This window comes from Myodes glareolus, chromosome 3, assembly GCF_982192425.1.
Source record: "Myodes glareolus chromosome 3, mMyoGla1.1, whole genome shotgun sequence".
NCBI lineage: Eukaryota > Metazoa > Chordata > Mammalia > Rodentia > Cricetidae > Myodes > Myodes glareolus.
In genome coordinates, this window is record NC_142028.1 from 2468545 (window position 1) to 2482552 (window position 14008).

The window sequence follows — 14008 nt, forward strand, 5'->3', positions numbered from 1 at the left end:
TTGGCAAAACTCTATATAAATATATTTCTTCTGCCATTGTAGCTTCAATTTGTTTTTCCGTTGTAAAGGAATATAATGAGGGATTGTTTGAACAAAATATTGTATGCTATGTTTGTGATCTGAATTATAGATATCTCTTTTATAGTTATTGCAATATTATATTTCAAGTAAGTATCTCATAAAGAGAATTCATCTTCATTCTCATAAAAATAGATGTTGGTCTTCATGTGTGTTATTGAATTTTATGCTAATAATTTCAAATATTAATTTGTATTAATAAATGTTTATGTCTATTATTCTGCTTCTTGAGATTGACATTATACTGCCTGTCTGTACCCACAAGTGAAAGCTATAGTTCTTTTATTTCTCTTCAGGAGAGTAACATGTTTTAACTGTAAAAATTATATTTAAATATCCATATACGGTCTTTAAAGATATTTAGGTTCTTTAGATACTCTCCACCCATGTGTCTTCCATTCTTCTGTCACCTCTATACCCTGCAGTGCTGACTTTCACGAGTTTGTCTATTTCTATTATTCAGTCACTTCTTTTGCTCTACTGCTCCAGATCTCTTGCTCTTTCCCATACTAGATGATGAAGATGACAACAATTACACTGTGCTCCACACCACTAGGATGCTAGATTTCTTCTAGTTGTTGAACAGTGAGAAAAGACACTCAGTTGAAAATATGTTGCATCAAACTTTAAAACAATACCACTTTTCCACTCAGTGTGCTAGATGTAGAATAATTTAGTGATGTTGCTGTTAGGCATAGATATTCTTGGAGTTTGCATTTTTCATCATTTTTAAAGTACACACACACACACACACACACACACATATATATATATCACTTTTAATTTACTTTAATTCAAGAAAATATTTCAGGCATTACAGAGGAAACAAATCTGTCAATGAAAAGAAATTGAGTGAAAATTCTTCTGATCATGTATATTTAGAGGTATTGCTGTACTTTACATTTCTTTTTTTCCTTTCTGTCTTTTTTATTATTACTTTAAAAATACCAATCCAAATTCCCATTCTCTCCCCTCCTCCCAGTCCCATCCCTCTCCCTCCACAGACCATCCCCCAACCCCTCCAATCCTAAGGGAGTGCCATGCACCCCGCCTTGTGGAAAGTTCAAGGCCCTCCCTACTACATCTAGGTTGAGCAAGGTTTACATCCAAAGAGAATAGGACCCATGAAGCTGGTATATGCAGTAGAGATACATCCCAGTGTCACTATCAATAGCCCCTCAGTTTGCTCCAGCTGTCAACCCTCTTCAAGGGGCTTGGTTGTTCCCATGCTCATTCACTCCCAATCCAGTTGGAGTTGGTGAGCTCCCATTGGTTCAAGCAAACTCTCTCAGTGAATGACCCCTTCATGGTCTTGAATTCCTTGCTCATACTCTCACTCCTTCCATTCTTCAGCTGGATCTTGGGAGCTCAGTCCAGGGCTCTGATGTAGGTCATTGCCTCTGTTCCCATCTGTTGTTGGACGAAGGTTCTATGGTGATATTTCAAACAATCATCAGTCTGACAACAGGGTAAGGTCAGTTCAGATACCCTCTCCTCTATTGCTTAGGGTCTTAGATCAGGTCATCCCTGTGGGTTCTTGGGCATTTTTCTAGAGCCAGGTTTCTTGCTAACTTCATAATGGCTCCCGCAATCAAGATATTTTTTTCCTTGCTCTCATATCTGTCCTTCCTCCATTTCAACTATCCCATTCCCTCAAATTTTCCTCAACCACCCTTCTCCCCTTCCTTATAGACCCTGTTCCCCTGCTTCCAAATTTTCTCTGATTCTAATTTCCAGGTGGGTCTATATATGTTTTTCTTTGGGTTCACCTTATTACTTAGTTTCTCTAGGATCCTGAACTATAGGCTCATTGACCTTTGTTTATGACTAGTATCCACTTACAAGGGAGTACATACCATATTCTATTTTTGTGGGGGGGGTCTGGGTTAACCCAGTCAGGATAATGTTTTCTAATTCCATCCATTTGCATGCAAAATTCAAGATGTCTTTATTTTTTACTGCTAAGTAGTACTCTAATGTGTAGACATGTCGCACTTTCTTTACCCATTCTTCAGTTGAGCGGCATCTAGGTTGCTTCCAGGTTACTGAACTAAACAGAATTCTCAATAGAAGAATTTCAAATGGCCAAAAGATACTTAAGGACATGTTTTTCTACCTTAGCTATCAGGGAAATCCAAATCAAAACAATTTTGAGATACCATCTTACACTTGTCAGAATGGCTAATATCAATAACATTAATGATAGCTTATGCTGGAGAGGTTGTGAAGCAAGGGTAACACTCATCCATTGTTGGTGGGAATGCAAACTTATGTAACTAGTTTGGAAATCAATGTGGTGGTTTCTCAGAAAACTGGTGATCAACCTACCTCAGAATCCAGCAATTCTACTCTTGGGAATATACCCAAAAGATGCTCAATCATACTACAAAAGTGTTTGTTCAACTATGTTCAGAGCACCATTATTTGTACTTTACATCTCTATCAAAAAACTTACCAAATTGCCAAAATTTAAATGCAATTTGTGGACATATTGAAATGGTGAAAATAAGACTATGCTAATTGCCCTGAGTTGCTTCCTCCTTACTATATTGATTACTATATAAATATTACTAAGTACATAAAATTACTAAATAAATATTACTCTATAAATACTATAAAACTGCTCCCTACTATATAAATAAATGTATATATCACATACTTTGTATACACAAATACTCTGTATATTCAAAACCTTTTTACAACACTTACTAATTTCTTTTTGTAATTTTAAATATAAACTAAGGATATAGTATTGATTAAAGTATAATAAAATTAAGTAAATAGCCAGGTAGTGGTGGTGGTATACACCTTTAACCCAGCACTTGGCAAACAGAGGCTGGTAGATTTTTGTGAGTTCTAACCCAACATGGTCAACAAAGTAGATGCCAGGACAGCCAGGAGGACTGTTACACAGAGAAACTCTGTCTCGAAAAACAAAAACAAACAAATGAAAATTAAGAAAATATATAAATGTGTGCTCCATTAGTTTTATGTACCCACAAAGAGAAAATAATTGAGACAAATTAAAATTATGTTAGAAAAATATCAAGAAAGAATTTTGAATTTGAATTTCTTTCATTACTTTTTAGAAATATGTTGTACTTTAGTTTTTTTCTGATTAATGTGTCTACTCTTATGAAAAAAATGTTTTCAATCCCTCACGATAAAGAATTTTATTCATTTTTACATGAGGTTTAAAATAATTATTTCTTGAACATTTCCTCTCACCCTAAAAATGACCTTATGTCATTATTATGCAATGTAAAACTCTATTATGTCAGCTTAACAAACAGTTAACTTTTTGATTAATAATATGAGGAAAGAAGACCACATGAGAGTGTAGTTCATAATAGAGATTCTGAGAGAACAAACCATTGCTCATTTGCCCTTGAACTTTTGACATAATAAGTATGCCAAGCACATTCCCCTGGAAACTGGTCCCTAAGGACAGTCTCATGTTGAATGATCTTCAGTGTTGGTTATATGAGGTGCTTTGTCACAACAGGATGAGGGACAATGCATTACTCTAGTCTGAGTTTTAAGTATTTGACATAACTTGGAGACCAGTTTCTAATTAAAAATTTCATTTGCCCAGAATAAAACAAAATTTTGTTGTAGGCTGTGTTCATTGAAAATTCTTAATAAAATGAATGCACAAAAATCTAAAAATAACCACTCCAAGGAAAACAAACATTATGTTATAGAAAAATACAAATCATTTAAAAACCTTTATAATTTATACACTAGAAAATTTTAATGTTGAAACATTTCTCAACTATAGTTGAGGAATACATATCTTGACAATCCTTCACTCACAGTAAGTATCCTCCAGTTTAGATGTTTCTAGAACATTTTATTTAGGTCTTATCATGAACAGTGTTGGTATTTGCAAAATAGAAATGTGGTGTTGTCAAAGTCAGAGTTTGCCCTCAATGTAAATGTATTGAAGTACAGTTTATTAGGTTTAGATTGGTCAAGTATTATAATATCTATAATTCTAATTTACCACAATAATGTAAATGAAAATTGAAATTTATATATAATGTGTTAAGTGGTTTTGTGAATAAAAGGTAGCTAAATGATATGCTATAAATGTTACCCACTATTATTGATTAGCTATAAAGCCTGATTATTATTTTTTAAAATGATATAAATTACTTGGTTAAGAATCTGGGAATAATCACAGTGCTTTAATTGTTCTTCCTTGAAGCAACTTTTCTAAGCTCCTTTTGTTAAAAAAATGAAACATGTAGGTAACTATAATATTTGTGCTGTCACATACTCATGAATATTAAAACTAATCAGTAAGGATAGCAATGTGAACAAAATCTTCCTTCTAATTTGGGGATATATCATATTTGTACTTCAAAATGCTTAATTCAAACTATTAGTTTTAGATCCATAGAAGTATTTATTAAGATTTTAATTAAAGAGATAAAGTGATAGATTAGTTGTAAGAACACTGGTTGTTCTTCTTCTTGAGAACTTGAGTTTAAATCAGAGCACCCACCCAGCAGATCATAACTAACAGTAACCACAGTTCCAGATGATCTGACATCATTCTCTCCCTTCTCAACACACTGAACGAACATGGTGCATAAACATACATTCAGGCAAAACACTCATAAACATAAAGTAACAATGAAAACTCTAATTAATATACCATATTGACAAACAAATAATATGTCCTACAATAAATGTCTAGAGAATGAAATAATCCTTTCTGATTGATTTTCTTTTAAGACCTCACAGTTTTCAATTTTATAAAGTGAAAACTGTTTCCTCTCTTAGTTATGAGGTAACTGAAAAGAAAGAGCAAAGAGAGAGAGAAAGAGAGAGAGAAAGAAGAGTTTTTAATTCACTAGGTGAACAGTTATATGTTGTACTATTTTCAATTGTATTTCAACTTTAAGTTCAAATTTTAAGTAAAAGGAAGTAGAACAGAGATGATGAAGTGAAATGTCATCTTCTATCATATCAAGCTCAAAATAAATATTAAACGTTGGTGTTTTCTATCATACACTACAAAATTTGTGTTCATGACAAGGAATAATTTTTTTATCTTCTTCACCTTGTAAAACTATAATGCTAGTGTTCTATCCCCCACCTCAACACACACACTTTACATCTTGAGTGTACACAAAGGCCCTGTTATATTCTAGGAATTTTTAAGTAGACAAATCCTCCTTGTTTTTCTTCATCTTCTTGGCAACAGTTCTTTAAATCTAATTAATCTTGAAAGACTGTGATTTCAGACCCCTACTAATGGTAGAAATATCAGATGCCACCTGTCTTAGACCAAGTTCACCTTCAGCCTTGGGATGCTTTGTTCTTCCAAGCACAGATTCTTGATTATGAGGATATCAATGCAAACATAGCTATTTCTAAAATCACTTTTGATTTCTCATCAGTTTAGGGTCATTCACTATGAACACCTGGAATTACACAAATGAGCATGACTTCATCCTCACAGGATTGACAAGTTCCAAGGAGATACAACTGGTACTTTTTCCGCTGTTTCTCCTGATATACTTGGCCACTGTACTGGGGAACACAGGCATGATACTTATCATTCATTTAGATGCCCAGCTTCACACTCCAATGTATTTCTTCCTCACCCATCTATCGTTTCTTGATCTCAGCTACTCAACTGTCATCACACCTAAAACCTTAGAGAACTTACTGACTTCCATAAGGTCTAGGTGGGACCTTTGTTTGAAGTAGAAGCAAAATAACATTGAAGAAGCTAGAGGCAAGTTCCAACTCTGACTTTTGGTAAACGTGAAAATAGGCTCATATTTTCAGGTCTCCTCACTCTGATTGGTAGTTCAGACTCTGTGAACCCCATGGCCCTATGCCAGTACACTCTGTGTGTTTTCTCATAGTGTCTTTGATCCTTCTGGCTCCCATTATTCTTCCACCCCCTTTCCAGAGGATTTCTCTAGGTCTATCTAACACCCCTCTGAGTGCTGATTCCATCCCTATCTCCATCTCACCTAAACCTTCTGCTCCCACACAGAGCGCCTTTTCCTCTCCATCCTCTTCTTCCCAATCCTTTTTCCCAGAGCCCATTCAGCACTTGTACTCATTCAGGGACGTCATGGGTGGCAGTCTCTTTCTCTCCCCCTCCACATTTTGGGACTTCCTGATGAGGATGGCAACCCCTACCTGGTTTATTTCCCCCTTTCCACTAGTTATCTGTATAGCTGGAAACTACAAACTCATTCCTTTACTGAGAAACCCCAAGTGCTGATAGACCTCCTTGATACTGTCTTGTTTACACATTCCGTGACCTGGGAGGAATTGCCAGCAATTGTTCCACATAATATTCACCACTGAAGAAAGAGATTGAATTAGGCAAGAATGCTTCAAGCAAGTTCCAGGGTAAGATGGTTGACCCACTAATGATGAAGTAATCATTAATGAGGTTGTCTTGGAGCAGTTGCTAGACAGCTGACCAAACTGTCTAAGGCTTCTGAGAACCAGATGGCACACAGCCTGGCTTTCATCAACCAAGCAGCCCCCGATATTAAGAGGAAACTTCAACAGCTTGAAGGAATTGAAGGTAAAAATCTGACTGAGCTACTAAGCTACTGAGCTACTATAGCTACAAGGTTTATAACAACAGAGAAACACCTGTGGATAAGCAAGCTCAGGGACTGGCAAAAGTCTTACTGGCAGATAAGAGCTGGAGTCCTGATGGGCAAAGGGAACACAGATTGTCCCAAGTAGCCAATGGGCAATGCCCACAACGGAAGAAGGAACAAAAAGTCCTGGAATTGATGGGTCCAGATAATTGAAAGAGACTGAATTTGAAGTCTCTCCCTGAGCCTAAGCAACCCTAAAAGTGGAGGGGCAACCTGTTGATTTCCCAATGGATACTGGTGCTCACCACTTGGTGTCAAAAACTCCAGTAGGGCCTCTTTCAGACAAACAAACATGGGTTCAAGAGGCTACAAAGACGGTCCTGCAACCATGAACCATAAAATAGACAGTGAGTTTGGGAAGAAAGAAAGTTACGCATTCCTTCGTAGTTTTCCCTGAATTTCCTTACCCCCTCCCAGAAAGAGACTTATTGGCTAAGATAAGAGCCCAAATTCATTTCACTGGGAAGGGGGTGATGATCTCCCCACAGCCCAAAATGCATGCCTTATGCCTGGATCTAAAAGAATACAGGCTCTTCTCAGACTCTCACTATAGAGGTCTCTCCTCTAATGCCTGAATTCCAGCACTCGATCCCAGGAGTGTAGGCAGAAACTAACCCACCAGGCCTAGTGATTCAGGATCTACCAGTTGTAGTTGCTTTAAAAGACACTGTCCAACTGGTCAGAGTCAGGCAGTACTCCATGACCCTGGAAGCCAAGTTGGGCATTAGTAAACATATTAATCAGTTCTTAGAGGATGAAATCCTGGTGCCTTGCCAGTCTCCATAGAACAACCCGCTTCTGCCAGTCAAGCCAGGGACCAGTGACTATCAACCTGTTTCAAGACTTTAGGGAGATTAACAAACGGGTTGAAAACATTCATGCAGTTCCCAACCCAAATAAGCTCCTGAACTCCCTCTCTTCAGAGCTTCAAGTATATTCAGTTCCAGATCTTAAGAATGCCCTCTTCAGCCTAACCCTCGAAGCCAAGAGTCATGATTTGTCCTCGATTGGCCAAATCTAGATCAGGGCTTTTGTGGTCAGTTAACCTGGACCTATAGGCTGCAAGAATTCAAAAATTCTTCAACCATCTTTGACGAAGCCCTACAATGAGACTTGAAGGATTATCAGTCTTTATACTCAGAGGTTCCTCTGAGCCTTAGGTCTACTCGGAAACTATTTGACCACTTCCAGAATTTTAGGAATATAACAGTAGATTTGGCCAGCCTCCCAGCCTCTCTCTACCTGGAAGTGAAAGTTTCAAAAAGGCTCCTGTCTATGCTAGCACTGCTGGCAATCAGGGAGAGGACCACACCCTCCCAGCCAGTACCAGGCCAAAATCCAAGGAGGAGTCAGGAGGACAGAGGTGAGCAGAGGCAACTGCAAGGCCGGGCACTGAGGATGACCACTGTCAGTTGCTTCTCCTGGATGATAATTGGTTTTACTCTCAGCTGCTCCAATGCTTCAGAGCAAGAAACACCAGAGCAGAGCAGCTGCAGAAGCAGACCCATCAGGAAAGTACAAATGGCCTGCTGACCCTCCCCCTGCCTAAAAATTCAGCTGGAAAAAGTAAGAAAAGTTTTGTCTGTTTTAAATGCATAAACATGGCCACTAACTCTTTATTTCTAAATCTATAAGTAAATCACGCTCAGTGTGTCCCGGCTGCAGCCTCTACTGACTGCCCAAGCTTAAAATTCATTTCTGGATGTTCTGGTTGTAAATATGATATAATCATGATGATGATGATGATAATGAAAATAATAATAATAGTATACAATAAACCCTTATCTCAGGGTTTGTTCATGAGATATGGGTTAAAATCTATATAATTTATAAGCAAATCTGACCTTAAGCTTATAACAAAGGGCTTATAATTAAACTTCCTGTTTAAATATGAGCTGGATTTAATTATGCATACATGTGCTTATAATTAGGATTCAACAATTGTTTAAAAGTATGTTATATATAATACTTCTTAGTCTAAGCTCTAAGTACATTGTATCCTCTTCTACACTAAGAAAGCAACAAGTCTCAAGTGTTCTAAATTGATTTGGATTTTTGTATGATGATAAAAATTTAAGATTATAAAGATATATTCAGAATAACAAAAGCTAACTGAGAGATGTACTCCTAAGTACTTATGTCTTTGCCAAGTATTAAATACCAAGCCTCTAGGAAAATTTAAATAAATGACAACATATGTTTGAGAAATAAGGTATATGATAAGTAGGATATATATTCTATAATAAAATATTTGGTTCTCTGTAGTGATGGAGCTGCGGACAGGCCTGCTTTTCGTCCTGCCCAGCTCCCGCATGGCTAGCTTAGCCCCAGAAATAATAACACATAAATTGTATTCATTTAAATACTGCCTGGCCCATTATCTCTAGAGAGTTAGTTACTGACTAACTCTCATATCTTGATATTAACCCATTTCTTATAATCTGTGTAGCACCACGAGGTGGTGGCTTACCGAAAAGATTCAACATGTCTGACCTGGTGGCTGGCTCCATGGCGTCTGCCTCATAACCCTCTTCCCAGCATTCTGTTCTGTTTACTCCGCCTACCTAATTTTCTGTCCTATCAAGGGGCCAAGGCAGTCTCTTTATTGACCAATGAAAATAACACAATAGACAGATAAGCCTCCTCCATCATTTCCCCTTTTTCTGTTTAAACAAAAAAGAAAGGTTTTCATTTTAACATAGTAAAATTACATATAACAAAACAGTTATCAAGCAAGAATTACAGTCACAATATTTATAACTCTATTTTTATCATAATAATGGAAAACTATAACTATGACTATCCATTCTTCAACTCCATTAAAGACTCCAGAAGGATATAATATTACCTACGTAAACAAGAAGTAAGCAACTTCCAAAACTCTAGAAATGACAGAGACATCTCGCTGCCTGGACAGTCACCCAAAGTTCCTCTGTATTGTTGGGGCACCCATCTTCGGCCTTCAGGCCCATAATATCCAGAGACATTTCCATGAAGCAGGAAAATTCAAAGGCAGTTCAGTCACTATCTGCTGTGTCCTGCAGAATGTCTCGCAGACTCTTTGATGAATCAGGAACCCCGAAAGATCATCTCACCTTTAGGCAAGTTCAGCAGTCCTCTCTCCGCGGGTTCTCTGTGTCCAGTTTATATAACAGTCCAGGCAAGAGCAATTTCTTGCCCAAATGGCTAACCAACTCCATAAGGAGCCTCTTCGATGCCCATCTTCCTCTTGAAGTAGATTGGTGCTGCCAGGAGCAGACGTGTCTCATTGTCATGAAAAGTCCTAAGTTATTAGAACATTAAATGCCATGTTCTATAGTCTTTGAAAGATATGAATGTCTATCTGGAATATATCTATGCACTTCTAGAAAATCAGACTAACATTACTACAAGCTTGACTATTATCGATGATTATCCATTAACAACCTATATTTTTAATTATACATTGCATTTTTAAATGAGCTACACAATCAAAATCAGAAATATATACACATATAACAAAATTGACCTTAAAATCCATACCAATGCAAATTATTCATATCTATATCATATCCCCCTTTAAATGTAAAAGAACATTTATAAACAATATTTGGGAATATGGGCGTAGTTATTTCTCTCCAAACTTCTTCCTGTTGTATAGGGGCGCTGTTAATCAGGTCTTTCGTGGTAAAATCTGTCTGCCAGGTTCATCTCAGTTGGCAGTTGAATGAAGTAATTTCTTGAGGGTGTTCACAGCAACCTTTCAGGAGGACGTGGTCTATCATACCGTATTGGGATAGAAGCAATCCACAGGGTCTCATCCTCTGTGAAAACAAAAGAAGGACCTCCTTTCCAAATGATGGCTTTATTTTAACCTCTATTTCTTTAATTTTTACTTTTATTTTTTGAGACTGGTTCTCTGTATATCTTTGTCCTGGAATAACTCTGTAGACCAGGCTGTCCTTGAACTCAGAGATCCCACTGTCTCAGCCTCCCCAGCACTGGGATTAAAGGTGTGTGCTACCACACCTTGAACTCACAGAGATCTGTCTCTGCCTCCCAGGCATTGGGATTAAAGGCGTGTACTACCACAACTTGAGGTCACAGAGGTCAATCTCTACCTCTGTCTCTTGAAGTCACAGAGGTCAATATGCCTCTACCTCCCGGGCATTGGGATTAAAGGTGTGTACCACCACACATAACTACTCTCTTTTTACTTTAAGAACTTTAACTTTTATCCTGCATTTATTTGTAACACACTATAAACCATTTAGAGGTTTTCTTCATCTTTGAATCTCTCTTTACTGTATATCTCTCCTTTTTTCTGACCACATGAGCCTAAAACCGTGGCTTTGACGGCTGGATCTAGGTCATTTCTTAGCTTTCCAGCCTCATGGCAGAGGTACTGCTGAAACCATTTTTATTGCCACAACTCGGTGGCATTTCAAGGTCCCTGCTAGCAAGCAAGCTGGAGCATTCTGCTCACAGACCACACTCAGTCGGACTGCCTGCCTGAAAGAGTCAGAGTTTGCCCTGGCACGACGGCCCAGAAAGCTGGCATTTTAAAACAGCGCAGCTTTTTTCCTGTTATGGCTGAAAACCGAAAAGCATGAGTTCAGCTTTTCATCAACACCGTTTAAGTGTTTCGTGGCAGAACCTTTTAAAGAGCTGCAAAGTTTTGCAACTAAGGCTGAGTCAGGAAGCCTCTCTTAGATGAGAACGCTTGCTTGCCTCCAGCAAGTAGAGCAGACCCGAGAAATTGCTGCTACCAACAAAACATGCTTTACTCTATTCTTTCCCAAGCTTTCTCGGGCTTTCTGTGGATTCAGTTATCCACGTCTGGCGCCATATGTAGTGAGGAGCTGGAGCTTCGGGCAAGCCTGCTTTTCATCCTGCCCAGCTCCCGCACGGCTAGCTTAGCCCCAGAAATAATAGCACATAAGTTGTATTCATTAAAATACTGCCTGGCCCATTATCTCTAGAGAGTTAGTTACTGGCTAACTCTCACATCTTGATTAACCCATTTCTAATAATCTGTATAGCACCACGAGGTGTGGCTTACCGGGAAAGATTCAGCATGTCTGACCTGGTGGCTGGCTCCATGGCGTCTGCCTCATAACCATCTTCCCAGCATTCTGTTCTGTTTACTCCGCCTACCTAATTTTCTGTCCTATCAAGGGGCCAAGGCAGTCTCTTTATTGACCAATGAAAATAAGACAATAGACAGATAACCCTCCTCCATCAGTTCTCCCTACCCCAAATGGTTCTTCTTAGGATTAGACATTAGGCCAGAGGCTCCCCAGTCTGTCAAGGACAATATTGGCCTCTGGGTGCTGTCAGGCTCTGCTCAGTGTCCATATCCCAACACATAAGCCCTTTTCTGCTGTTTCCATTTTCCCCTGGGGCCTTTCCGTCATCTCTTTCCTTGCTTTCTCAGGAGACAGTCTCAGTTTGGTATAAACTTGTTCGGCTGTTGCCCAAAAATCTTTTACTGAACACATCTGATGTGGGAGTCTTCTCTGTGTGCTATGAATACCATTAAAAAATAAAGAAATTTCCTTGGCCAGTTGATAGGGAAAAACTTATGGGGAAGAGAAAGACAGAACTGAATGCTAGGAGAAGGAAGGTGGAGAGAGAGACACCATGGATCCATGGCTGAAGGTATATGTGCTGAAACTTTCCTAGTAGGCCGTGACCTTTGATGATATACAGATTAATAGAAATGGGTTAATTTAAGATGTAGGAGTTAGTCAATAAGAAGCTAAAGCTAATGGGCCAAGCAGTGATTTTAAATAATATGGTTTCTATGTGATTATTTTGGTTCTGAGTGGCTGGTACGAACAAGTGGCCCCTCCTCCTACACTCATCATCTACGATTAAAGTGCTTTATTTTTAGTCTTTTAGTGTTATACTGAAAGAGCTTCAATTCAAAATCATTATTCTTGACTAAATCTGACAGGAATGTAATGCAAAGTCCTAATCTTATCCATTGATAATGGCACTGGGTCTTGTTTCATCTGCATGTACTGGCTTTTTGGGATCCTAGTCTGTTTGGATGCTCACCTTCCTGGACCTGGAGGGATGGGGGAGGAACTTGGACTTCCCACAGGGCAGGAAACCCTGACTGCTCTTAGAACTGGAGAGGAAGAAGGAAAGGGAGTGGGGGGAGTATGAGGGTATTGGGAGGAGGGGAGGAAGTGGAAATTTTTATAAATAAATAAATAAGTAAATTTAATAAAAGCTGCTAACATGTTATAGACTGTTAAAAAATAGAAGTCAATTTATAAATGACAAGCTCCTTGGTCATTGCCAAGCTAAGTATTGATATGATTAATTACAGGGATAAGCCTTACCTATTTCCCTATGTACACAGGGCAAATAACTGGTGACAAGGTTATCTGTTCATATATACCTAATGGACTGACAGTCCTCAAATGCTCAGAGATCTGCAGAAAATGGCATTTAAGATATTTTACTAAAAAGCTTTTATAATAGAGGTATGCCAGCTCCAGACAGCTCCTCTATTTCCTCCGAAGAGGACAGATGAACACAGAAGAATATCTACTCAAAACTGGCACAAAAGTGACAGCCCTAGCCACTGAGCAAACCTCTCTTTCATTTCATCTACTGCAAAGACTTCAGATGATGAAGAAAACAGGACACTGGGAAATTGACCATCTTAAGTTGCCTAAGGCAAAGTGTAGGCTGGTCCTCCCATGAGTCCTTACTCCCACAGAAGTTTAAGGGATTTTCTGCATCCTTGCAAGCCTACCTCTGCCAGGCAGAAGCCAGAAGTTACCCTATCACCTGCCCTCAATGACCATGGAGGACCCTGAAGTAGCTGTCTAGGCAGCCATCAAGTAAGTCTCTGTCAATTTTTAAATCAATAACTCAGATAAAATTTATTCGTCTTAGAACTCTGAGATGACTAATAGCTTTGCCAGCTGAAAAACAGCAAACAAGGCTTCAGCTGTCTTCTCAGCTCTCTGTAAAATTTAGGTCACAGGTCTCACTCTCTTGGGGCCAATAAAAAGTCTAGACACAGTTCAGCTTGTTACCAGACTTAGGGATAGAGAGAGATAGAGAGAGAGAGAGAGAGAAACTCACCAAACAGACTTCAGTATAACGTCTTACCTCTCCTTTGTTTAAAGAAAATTTACAGTGACAGTGATTGTTGTCAGTAGTCAGCCACCTGTACTTACTGCTAAAATAAATGAAAAATATTTTATGATGCAAAATTTAAGATGTAGGTTAGTTTTGTTGTTATTGTTTTCTGTTTATTGCTTTTCACAACAGGGTTTCTC